Below are 11,425 nucleotides of genomic sequence, written 5' to 3'. Positions count from 1 at the left end.
CACAAAGATCACAAAATAGCGGGGTCCCCCCATAGTAGGAATGTGCGCAAGGCCCCAAACATCAGAATGCACTAAATCAAAAGGCATAAAAAAATAGAGTCACTATTATTAAAAGGTAAAGCATTTTGTTTTCAAAGTGGACCGTGTGGGAGCTTAGAGGTCATCGAAGGGATTCCTTTGTGATGCTGTTTGGTGAGGCACTAACATAATCTAAGTTCGTCTCTCTTTATATTGTAGAGTTGTACATGTTTACATAATGTTATGTTTTGTATACGAGTATAGCTGAATTATGATGTCATTTGTTTTTTTTTCTTAGATATATTCATATGATGCTTGTACTTTCCGAAGGCTTAGAAAGCTTGAATATGAGTATAGCTGAGACACATAGTATATATATAATGTGTTGTAGATGGGCTTATATGTGTGTGCTTTCAAGCGGGAGATTGGAACATGTATATATATTCACTTGTTTATAAAGCGTCAGTGTTTTACGAAATGTTTTAAAAGAGTATGATACCAAAGGTAACTATTATTGTAAGCGTATGGTTGAAAGTAAATGTGGATATCGATCCCACATATCCTGCTCAATTTCCCACAAGGCTTCTTCCACTTCATGGTTTTGCCATATGACTTTTCACAAGAGGTATGGTTTTGGTCCTCAATTCTTGTTCCTTGTGATCAAGGATTTTATGGGGACCTCTTCATATGTCAAGTTTGCTTGAATATCACGAAGCTCCTAGCTAATGACATGCGATAGATCATAAACACATTTCCACAATTGGGAGACATGGAATACATCATGTACTCCAATCAAGCTATTTGGCAATTCTACTTTGTACGCCACTAGGCTCATGCGCTTTTTCACTTGGCAAGGCCCTACATTCAACACGGTCTTCAAGTGCTCCTCTTGCTCGATATAGTTAGCCGAGTATACTAATATATTATCGATGAAAACCACCAGGAAAGAGTCCAAGTACTCATGGAATACCCAATTCATTAAGTCCATAAATACCAATGGTGCATTAGTCAATCAAAATGACATCACCAAGAATTCATAATGGCCATACCGTGTTCGGATAGCGGTCTTTGGCACATCTTCTTCTCGTACCTTGATTTGATGGTATCCTGATAGAAGGTCAATCTTTGAGAATACCGAAGCTCCCATAAATTTAATCGAATGGGTCGTTGATTCTTGGTAAGGGATACTTGTTCTTAATTGTTACCCGGTTCAATTCACGGTAGTCTATGCATAACCGCATAGATCCATCCTTCTTCTTCACAAATAACACTGGCGCTCCCCACAGTGATTCACTTGGGCGAATGAATCCCGATCTAACAACTCTTGAAGTTGTTCCTTCAACTCTTTTAACTCCATCGAAGTCATGCGGTATGGTACCTTATTAATAGGTTGAGTTCTCGGCATCAACTCAATGGTGAACTCAATCTCATGATCCGGTGGCAATCCTGAAACCTTTGCCAAAACATCTGGACCCCCCCCCCCCCATGTGTATTTAATCCAATGTGGCGTTGTTTGGACCTCACTTTCATGTTGTGTGGACCCCAAACGACACCACATTCATCCCATGTGGCCTCATTTGGGTGGAAATGATGTCACCTTGGTAGGGTGACGTCATTTCAACAAGAACGACGCCATCAAGTTGACAAGTGTTATTTAGTACAAACAACACTAACTAAAACATCACAAAAATGCTTTTTTTTTTCTTTTCTTTTTTTGTAGTGATTATTTGATACTATTTGGAAGTGAGACTTTATTATTATTCTTTAAGTTTAGATAGTTGGTATTGTTGTTTTAGTTGTGCTGGTTATTTTGCTTTTCTGGATATTTTCCTGTATAGATCTCAAAGAAATTCGTTTAATTTCTAATGTGAAAAAGAGAAATTGTTTTTATTATTATTATACATATTTTCTTTCACACCTGATTACAAAGGTTAACTTGCAACACCGGATTACAAAGACATCCCTTAATTTATTAACGTGGAATAGAGACATTATATTGTTTTTATTATTATTATATATATAGATATATTTTAGCAGTTGGACTTCAGCTGCTGCGCCCGTCCACATATACTGAATCGACCAAGCCTTAGTGGGCATTCCATCACACCTGTTGGAAGTCAATGTTTATGTTTCTGGCATCGAGATTGGCAATTATTCCAAAGGCTTCTTGTGACAAGTCAATGGTGCCCTGATAGTTAGACGGAGGGCAAAAGTCTACAATGGTCACGACCACCTGTTTGTTCATTTTGCAAGGTTGGGGTACCCCTTTGTTGGTTGCACTCAGGCACTTAACCTTGTATTTCTTTCCACAAGCAGCTCCACCACCCCATAGTGTGTTGCTTGCTGCCGCAATCATCACACCATCATTTTTAAACCCATTACAAGCAGAAGCTGCATAATCCAAGAGATAACAGACAAAATTCAGACTATGCTTCTTCTTCTTTCTTTTTTTTTTTTTTTTTTTTCTTTTTGCATGTGTATGTGTGTGTTGGTTTCACCCTCTTTTTGGACATTATGAATATACTAAATATTGGATTTCTCAAAAAAAAAAAAAAAAAAAACAATTTGGTATACGCAAAACCAATGACAAACTAGATTTTCACGTACATACACTACAAAAAAAAAACACACACATTTTGGTGACATTTTATTTAGTGTCGTCTGTGGTAAAACGACTCTAATTAGTGTCTTTTACTGTTCAAGCAATACTAATTTTTAATTTAGTGTTGTTACAACAGTAAACAACACAAAAATTAGCATCATTCACACCATACGCATCCACTGATTTCTCACTCACACACCATAAGCAGCTACCGCCAAATCGTCTCTCCGGCGTCCTCCGAGTCCGACTCTAACATGTTGCCGTTGTGGATCAAATCTCGGTCCGAGAGAGAGAGAGAGAGAGAGAGAGAGAGAGAGAGAGAGAGACACTAAGAGAGTGGGAGATGATTGAGAGAGAGAGAGAGAGTGGCAGATGATTCAGAGAAAGAGTGGGAGACACGGCTGAGGCACGAGTTGGCTACAGTTGGGGGAGGCTGTATAATGCATGAGTTGCTGGGTCATGGGTTCGACGCCAGTGAGCTAATAATGGTTTGGATAGGTAGGAAATTATGAATTTTTCATTGATTTGTTAAAGTATTTTCAAAATTAATATGTATATATATTTATTTTGTGTCTTGAGAATGATTTATAAGGAAGGTGTTAAAAAGCATTAAATGAAAATAGTCCCACATGGGAAAAAGAGAAACTGAAGTTGGCATTTATAAGGTCCAACACACTTTAAGCATTTAAAGTAATGCTTGGGTGTATACTCTAACGTGTATACTCTAGTACGGTGCAAAGCACCGGACGCACAGGCACACGCGCGCGTGCGTGTGGCTGTGGGCTGTAGGGCACTAGTGGCGCTTTGATGGCGCACTTGGCACTTAGCGATCTAATCATGACCTTTCAATTTTGGATGGTCATGATCAATCGATCTAGTGGTTTAATCTAAACCATAGGATGCTTCTTAGGTAAATCCACTGGACAACCAAATAAATAAACTGTAAGGTCAAATCACATTTGATCTAATGGTTGAGATTAATTAATAACGATCTAATGGTTATTATTAATCAATCAAAGACAATTATTTGATCTGATGGTCAGATTTAAGTGTCTGTTAAAACAACAGTTTATGACTGTTACTTAAGCTGTTATGGACGGTTGGATTAGCAGTTATTTCAATATTATACAGAAGTAAATGCTGTCCAGTTATCAGAAATATATAGAAATAACTGTTGTACAATGTTTAATAAAAGAAATAACAAAATTTCTTTTATCTTTAATGTTTTTTCTGATACCTTCTGTATTTAAAAATTAAAAAAGTCTCTGTCTGTCTCTTGCTATAATAGAAAAATCTGAAAGTGTTCGGGTTTAATTTTCGTTAGTGCAAAACGCAATTAAACAAACAGAGGATTCTACGCTCCATTGTATCCTGGAGAAATATTTGTTGTAACCTTTTTGCATACCTTTTTGGTGAGGGCAAATAATTTCTTAAAGAAAGCGACGTTGTAACGCGCCTTAAGAGCGTTTCGTTTTTCTGCTTTCGTTTATATTTTCTAACATGATTTATCCTTGTGACTTTGGATTAAGTTCATGGGTTTCAATTTGGGGTAACGACTTTGTCAGTGTGATTAAGGATAAGGGTGATTTTGGCTGAATGAAATATAGAATTGTAGATTGATTTTGGTTTCGGTGAAAGGATTTTTTTTGTAATGGAATGGGTCTGGTTTTGGGCTCTGATTTTTGTTTGGTTAAAGAGAAACAGGAAGGTGTTTGATTGCAATAGCCGAATTGGTTTCAAGGGTTCCAAGGAATATTTTTTAGATTAGCGTCTTTTGAACAGTGAAACGACACTAATTTTTTAATGTCGAGTTATTGCCGTTCACTGTTTTAGCGATACTCACTGTTTAATATCGTTTCAATAGAAGCGACTCTAATTAGTGTCATTTCAACATAAGCGACTCTAATTAGTGTCGCTTGAATAGTAAAACGACTTTAATCTGGAATCTCAATCCTATGTTTAGCAACACTTAAAAAGCAACACTAAACCTTTTTTTTTTTTAGTGATATGAGTATAACCTGGAGATATTTTGAAACACCTGTACCAGATTTGGTAAATCAAAGTCATGAAGTGATGATCCTATTTACCTGGCTAGGTTGATCTCTACTACAGTCTACAGATAAGAGATGCTACATACATAAGCAAATTAAGAATTCTTACGAAATGTTGTTATGAGTGTTAAAGTATTAATTAAATGATTAAATTTATTTCTTCCTTTAAAATTGAGCTTTTGAGATAAGTGATAATTTAATATAGTATCAAAGTAAAGATCCTAATTTGAACACTGCCATGTTATTTACCTCTCATCTCAATTAAATATTTTAAGTGTTGGATGTCGCCTCTTAAAGAAAGAGTTTAAACCTACATGTACTATAAGTGTATTAAAATATTCATTAAATGATAAATTATATTTCAACTTTTAGGATAGTTAGTAATTTAACAACAAAATATGCTGCATGTTAATTAATGACGAGAGGCGTGTATCACATGCATGCGTGTGAGAACAATATTCTTTTAGATGCATTTGTAAGATAAGTGCTATGACCATAAAAACTAGCAAATATTGCATTTATTTTTGCCTATATACGTTGCAAACCCATGTAATATATAGGGATGTCTACCTATTAGGTTTTTCAAGTTTATCTATTCACATCTGTTTCAGGCAGTAGATTGACACCTAGACAATACATAGAAACAACTAAGAGCCAAAATCCAAAAACAAATAGTTACAGTTCCTGTCTGACTAGTAATTGCATAGCCATTGGGTCAAGAAAGGTAAAACACTCCCTTTTTTTCTTGGCCGGATCTTTGTTTTAGTTTTCCTGTTGTATTTGTGTTTTATGTTTGACTTTTACAAATATTATGGTTTTGTTTTTAGGACTTGATTGCTCGAATCAGCTCTCTCATATTTAGTAGTGGAGCTTAATATCTGAGAGGGGCTCAAAATGCCAAATATTATAATATTTATAAATTTGTAAGCAACACTCAAGTCAATTTATCTCGTTTAGTGTGTGAAATGTTTGTACTTCTACCCACTACGATATACGTGCCCTTGGGCTTTTTTCTAGTAATGCAAGAAGTAATATTTGCTTTGTTAAAAAAAATAATAAAAAATAATAAATAAAAAAATTGTTTTTTAAGATATATTTCTTAACTCTCTAAGAATCTCAGAGGCCCGTTAATAAAGGAAGAAACATAAAACGCGAAACCCCGAATAAAATTTGCAGCCAAAAAATATGGGTCCCCGAATACAACATGCTAAATGCAAAGACAAAGCCAGCCATAAAAACAAATAATATGGTTGAAGCCTGTCTAATAGCGTGCTGCACACGAGATGAACAAGCGACACAAGATGAAACTTAGCAAAATTTCCAATTTGTTTCGGAATTGATTTGATACTAGTATGGACCCTTCCTTTCCCTCAATCCCCTCCCAAAAAAAAAAAAAAAAGAGACTACTCACTCTTTCTAACTTTTAGCTTCAAATTGCTTCAGCCATTCAGTCACCATCCGAAAGTCTAAGTCGGTTTGATTATTTCTTAAAACAAGTTAAAAGAAAACAAGCATGCATGGGATATAAGGAGGCGTAGGCTTATGAGTGTATGGAGGAGTATAGTAGGTTGCAGTCCCCTTGCTTCCAACAACTGGGGCTGAAAAGAAGCAAAACAATAATGCTGTGACAATTAAAGCGTGGTGTAGTGTTGCCATTACTAGTTTGAAGTTTCTGACAATTATGCTATGATTCACGTGCCAAGCTAGAGAAGCTATTTATATTAATCCTTTGAGCACAATGTGCAATTAACAGAGATTTTATTAAATGCTTTAATTACCGTGGACATTAACTTATTGTCTTATAGTAATTGGTGGCCGGCAACTGACATAAACTTCTTTGTCTTATACATAGTTGGTTTTTTGCTGGCCTGTTAATGATATTCTACCTTCTGACAGTCTGATAGCTCCTGTCAAAAGTGACAGATTGGTACCAATAGAAAGTTAATCCAACCTGCTTGATGCTTTGCCTAATGCGATACAAAGCCATGTGTAAAAGGAAAATGTTTTCAAGCGTCATAAAATTAATTGCTTAGTTTGAATGAGCAAGTTAAAAAGATTCATGTTCAGGATGAATCTGGTTTTGGTTACATCTAAATTTGTATGGAGAACAAGATAAAACCTGAAAGTTAATGCGCAAAAAAAAAAAACAAAAAAAAAAAGTTATTGTGAAATGAGTGAATGATATAACATCTAGCCTTTGTTTATCTTTTGATAAATACTAATTATATTGTCTTTCAATTTGCCACATGCAGAATTGAGAAAAAGAAAATTGACACTCGGGTTTCTTTAAAATAGCATAGTTCTTTACCTATTCTTCATAAAGTTCAATCTTAGCTTAAGAATTTTTATTTTCTGTTGCGCAAACATATTTTTGCAAACTAATTCCCAACACCCAAACGATAACACAAGAAGGAATAGTAGTATTAGCTTAATGTCCGTAGTCTTATAAGGTTTGTGCTCGATTTAATTCTTGGGCAACCTTATCCTATTTGTTTTTCGTTGAATATAAACCGATCCACATCGCGTCCTCAAAAGATGCAGCAGATCAACTTGCAAAAATAGCAATTCCATAAGCAATCGGGGTCTGTGGGTGTCTTTGACATGGTAATAAGCTTCTGATAAGAACCTAAATTACTGAAAACTAAAACAGAGAACTTTCATTGATAATTCATTTGATATCCCAACTCATAGACTAGGGTTACATTTATAGGATAGCTTAGTGTAAACAAGGAAAGGAAATAACACTACAAGGAAATGAAATAAGACTTATTAGCTTGCCATATTGAAATAGGCTGAGAAGGAAAGTAGCCGTTAGAGACTATGCAGGATTTGGAAAGCAAGCTTGGTGCCAACTGCCTCTAGCCGCATGCCTTAGGTGGAACCCTAATTGCTGGAAACCGTAATTGATAGCTAGGATGCTGGAAACCCTAATTGCTATTTGCCGTGCTTATCATTCCCGCCACCTTGAGATCAACCTTGTCCTCAAGGTTGGAAATTAGGAAAACGTTCTCCGGCAGTAGCAGTTTCTGCATCCTCAAATTCCTCTTCTGCATCTTTTGCTGCCGCGTCTTCACTATCGATGAGGAAAAGGGTTTTCTGTTTGCACTTATGTCCAGCCTCCCAGCTTTCATCACAATTATAGCATAGTTGCTTGCGGCGTCGTTCAGTGGCTTCAGCAGGGGTCAATCGTTTGACCGGTGGTAGCTTCTGGGCAGCAGGGGTAGCAGGAATCGCGGGTTCGATTGTGGGCTTGTCTGTAATTTTAGATAGAGGCTCGTGGTGGTTTTGCCTCTCTTCTTGTAATCGGGCTAGGCCAATGGCTGAGGTGAGAGAATTGGGTCTAAACATTTTAAAGTTTAGACGGATCTCCTCCTTCAACCCACTAACGAAGCAGCTGATCAGGAATGGCTCGCTCAAGCCCGAGACCTGTGTGGCTAGCTTCTCAAATTCAGTTTGGTACTCTCAGATACTGCAGACCTGTTGCAATTTCGCCAGAGTTTCGGTGGAGTCATCATACTCCGTTGGCCAGAAGTGGGTTAAGAGAGCCTTGGCGAATTCCGGCAATGTTGTCATGGGGTTGGCCGCCATCGCCCATTGATACCATTGCAGGGCGTCTCCTTCCAAATGAAAAGAAGCAATACGGATCTGTTGGGTAGCTTGGGTTTGGTGGTACTCGAAGAATTGCTCCGCCCTGTAGAGCCATCCCGACGGATCGCCACCATCGAAGCAAGGGAAGTAGAGGCATAATGCCCGAGTGTAAATGGAGCTGTCACCACGTCACTGTTCGTGGTTATACCCGGTATCGAAGTTGTATTCTGGCTCATGGTTGTGTGGAGGAGGCAGTGGAGCACCACCTTGGACACCTCTGTTAGTTCGCCCGTTGCTGGACTCGGCTTCCATCCATTGTACACTAGTGGACAGCTTATCATCTTCTGATTGATGGCGGCAATGGCTTCCGTCATCTCCTTCATGTGTTGCTCCGATCGTTCCATGAAATGAGTGAGATGCTCTGAATCCATCTTTTGTTGTTTTTGCTTGCGTGTATGAACCATACACTAGATCAAGATGCTCTGATACCAATTGATAAGAACCTAAATTACTGAAAACTAAAACAGAGAACTTTCATTGATAATTCATTTGATATCCCAGCTCATAGACTAGGGTTACATTTATAGGATAGCTTAGTGTGTAAACAAGGAAAGGAAATAACACTACAAGGAAATGAAATAAGACTTATTAGCTTGCCATATTGAAATAGGCTGAGAAGGAAAGTGAAATAGACTGAGAAGGTGTTAGTTTTTGTGTTGGCTGCATTCTGTTGGACAAAATCACTTCTATGTAATGTTGCTGCTTTCACAGGGATGCTGCTTTATCCAGAGTCTACTCTTCAGCTATGTTCTTCGAGAAGATTCTTTGAAGTTTTCAAGGATTTATTTTGGTTCCCTGTCAGCCGTCCGGACGACGTGGTATTCCGTCCGGACGCTCATCAGTCAGTAACATCCATCCGGACAACGAGATCTTTTCGTCCAGACGCCCATCAATGTCTAGAAGCTTCGAACAGTTCAAGATTGCATCCGTCCAGACGTAATGGCAAATCGTCTGGACGCTCTTCAGAGTTCGAGAAAATCCCAGTGTTCCAGCGCATCCGTCTGGACGACGTGGTTATACCGTCCGGACGTCATTAAGTGTTTGACAAGAAATAGGGTTTTTGTCTCAAGACACAGTTATGGGAAGACGGCTGCTACAGTCCCGATGATGTGTGATCCCGTCCGAACGATGTCCTCTATAAGGCAAGAACGTGCATACCAAGTTCAACCGTCCGGACGTCAGCCTTCATGGTCCGGACGATCAAGCTTCATATATGGAATTTGAGTGCACCAGTTTAACCGTCCGGACGTTAGCCTTCAAGGTCCGGACGCTCCAAGCCTTATTATGGTAATTTCGTGCAGCCGAAGTGCAACCGTCCAGACGCAGCCTTGTTATGGAAGCTTTCAGCGCTATCTTGGAGAGGCGGTTGCAGTTGACTGTCCGGACGCTTGGTCAAGCCGTCCGGACACCCTCGGGTATTTTGGTCATAACTTTTTACTCAAATATCAGATTGGGACGAAATCGGCTTCGTTGGAAATCCTTGACCCTAAGGTAAAGGATTCCATTGAAGACCCCTTCAGGTAGGTGAACCTGGTTGGGAAGCGTTCGTGTTGGGTTACACGTCAGAGAGCAAGGTACGACCACTGCATCAGGGGTATGTGAGTGTTACTGCTTTGTATCTAGCTTTGTCTTCTGAATAGTGGATATCCTGGGTTTGGCTGCCCCGGAATGGTTTTTCTCTTAATTGAGTTTCCACTTCGTCAACAAAATATTTGTCTCCTTTAAATTCCGCATTTAATATTTTGTTGCACACTGTTCACACACACTGTTAAATTTAGAAGTTCATTTATTTTTCAGAAGGAAAGTAGCCGTTAGAGGCTATGCAGGATTTGGAAAGCAAGCTTGGTGCCAACTGCCTCTAGCCGCATGCCTTAGGTGGAACCCTAATTGCTGAAAACCCTAATTGATAGCTAGGATGTTGGAAACCCTAATTGCTTTTTGCCGTGCTTATCAGTTTCCAAGAAATGAGCGAACTTAATTATCTTAATTGACTAGTCTTAGATAACCCAACCGTAACTGCTACTGATAACCATAATGACCAGATAAATAAGATCCTTGGAGCTCAATATAAGGCAACATTCATTTCTACTACTAAGGGAGTACAACCGGTTGCAGTAGCGGTTATTTGCTCATAATCGCTACCGCAATCGAGGTCTCCGATTATTCTTATTTTAACAACTGCAACCGCAACCGGCCTACCGGTTGCGGTTTTTTCCAACCGCCTGTTATCGGATTATTTTAAATCGGTTATTAACCAAATAACAGGCTTTCTTTAATTGTTGAATTTTTATTTTTATTTTTACAAAATCGAAATCGAAATCTGCAAACAATAGGAAAATCTGGGTTAGAGGAGGAGAGGGATTTGTCACAAGCCAAACCCCAACAATGTTGTTCCTAGTCCTCAAGTAGTAACTGTACAGTGGTTTCTCAAGACTCACACGGTGAATCAAGAGAAATCTAGGTTAGAAGAAGAGAAGAAGAAAGTAGAAGGAAAGAAGAAAAGAAGAGAAGTGGAGAAGAAGAGGCGACGGCATGCTGAAGATTGAAGATGAAAAATATAAATGACTTCTAAATTACAGTGTGCGTGCGTGCGTGTGTGTGTTTGTGTGTAACATGTAACAAAATATCAAAAGTGTGGAATTTAAATAAAATAGATATTTTGTTATCGAAGTGGAAACTCAATTAAGAGAAAAATCACTTCGGGGCAGCCAAACCCAGGATATCAACTATTCAGAAGACAAAGCTAGTAACAAAGCAGTAACACTCACATACCCTATGCAGCGATCGTACCTTGCATTATGACACGTAACCCAACATGAACGCCTCCCAACTAAGTCACCTACTTGAAGGGGTCTTCAATGGATTCCTTTACCTTAGGGCTCCTCCCTAAGATAAACTTCACATTAACAAGTCACACACTTGACAACCCTTAGAGAGCTAGCAAATCTTCACAATTTCTACATAAATATCCTCTCTAAGTACGGAAGAATTCAATACTGAATTCATGATTATTACATGCCTATAGACCCCTATTTATAGGCCTTAGAAGACCTTTTACAATTCTGATTTGAAGTTCTCTGGGCCACGTCTGGACGGAGTCTAGGGC

The sequence above is a fragment of the Alnus glutinosa genome, chromosome 1 (genome assembly GCF_958979055.1).
Source record: "Alnus glutinosa chromosome 1, dhAlnGlut1.1, whole genome shotgun sequence".
NCBI classification, from domain to species: Eukaryota; Viridiplantae; Streptophyta; class Magnoliopsida; order Fagales; family Betulaceae; genus Alnus; species Alnus glutinosa.
This window is presented reverse-complemented; position numbering follows the sequence as displayed.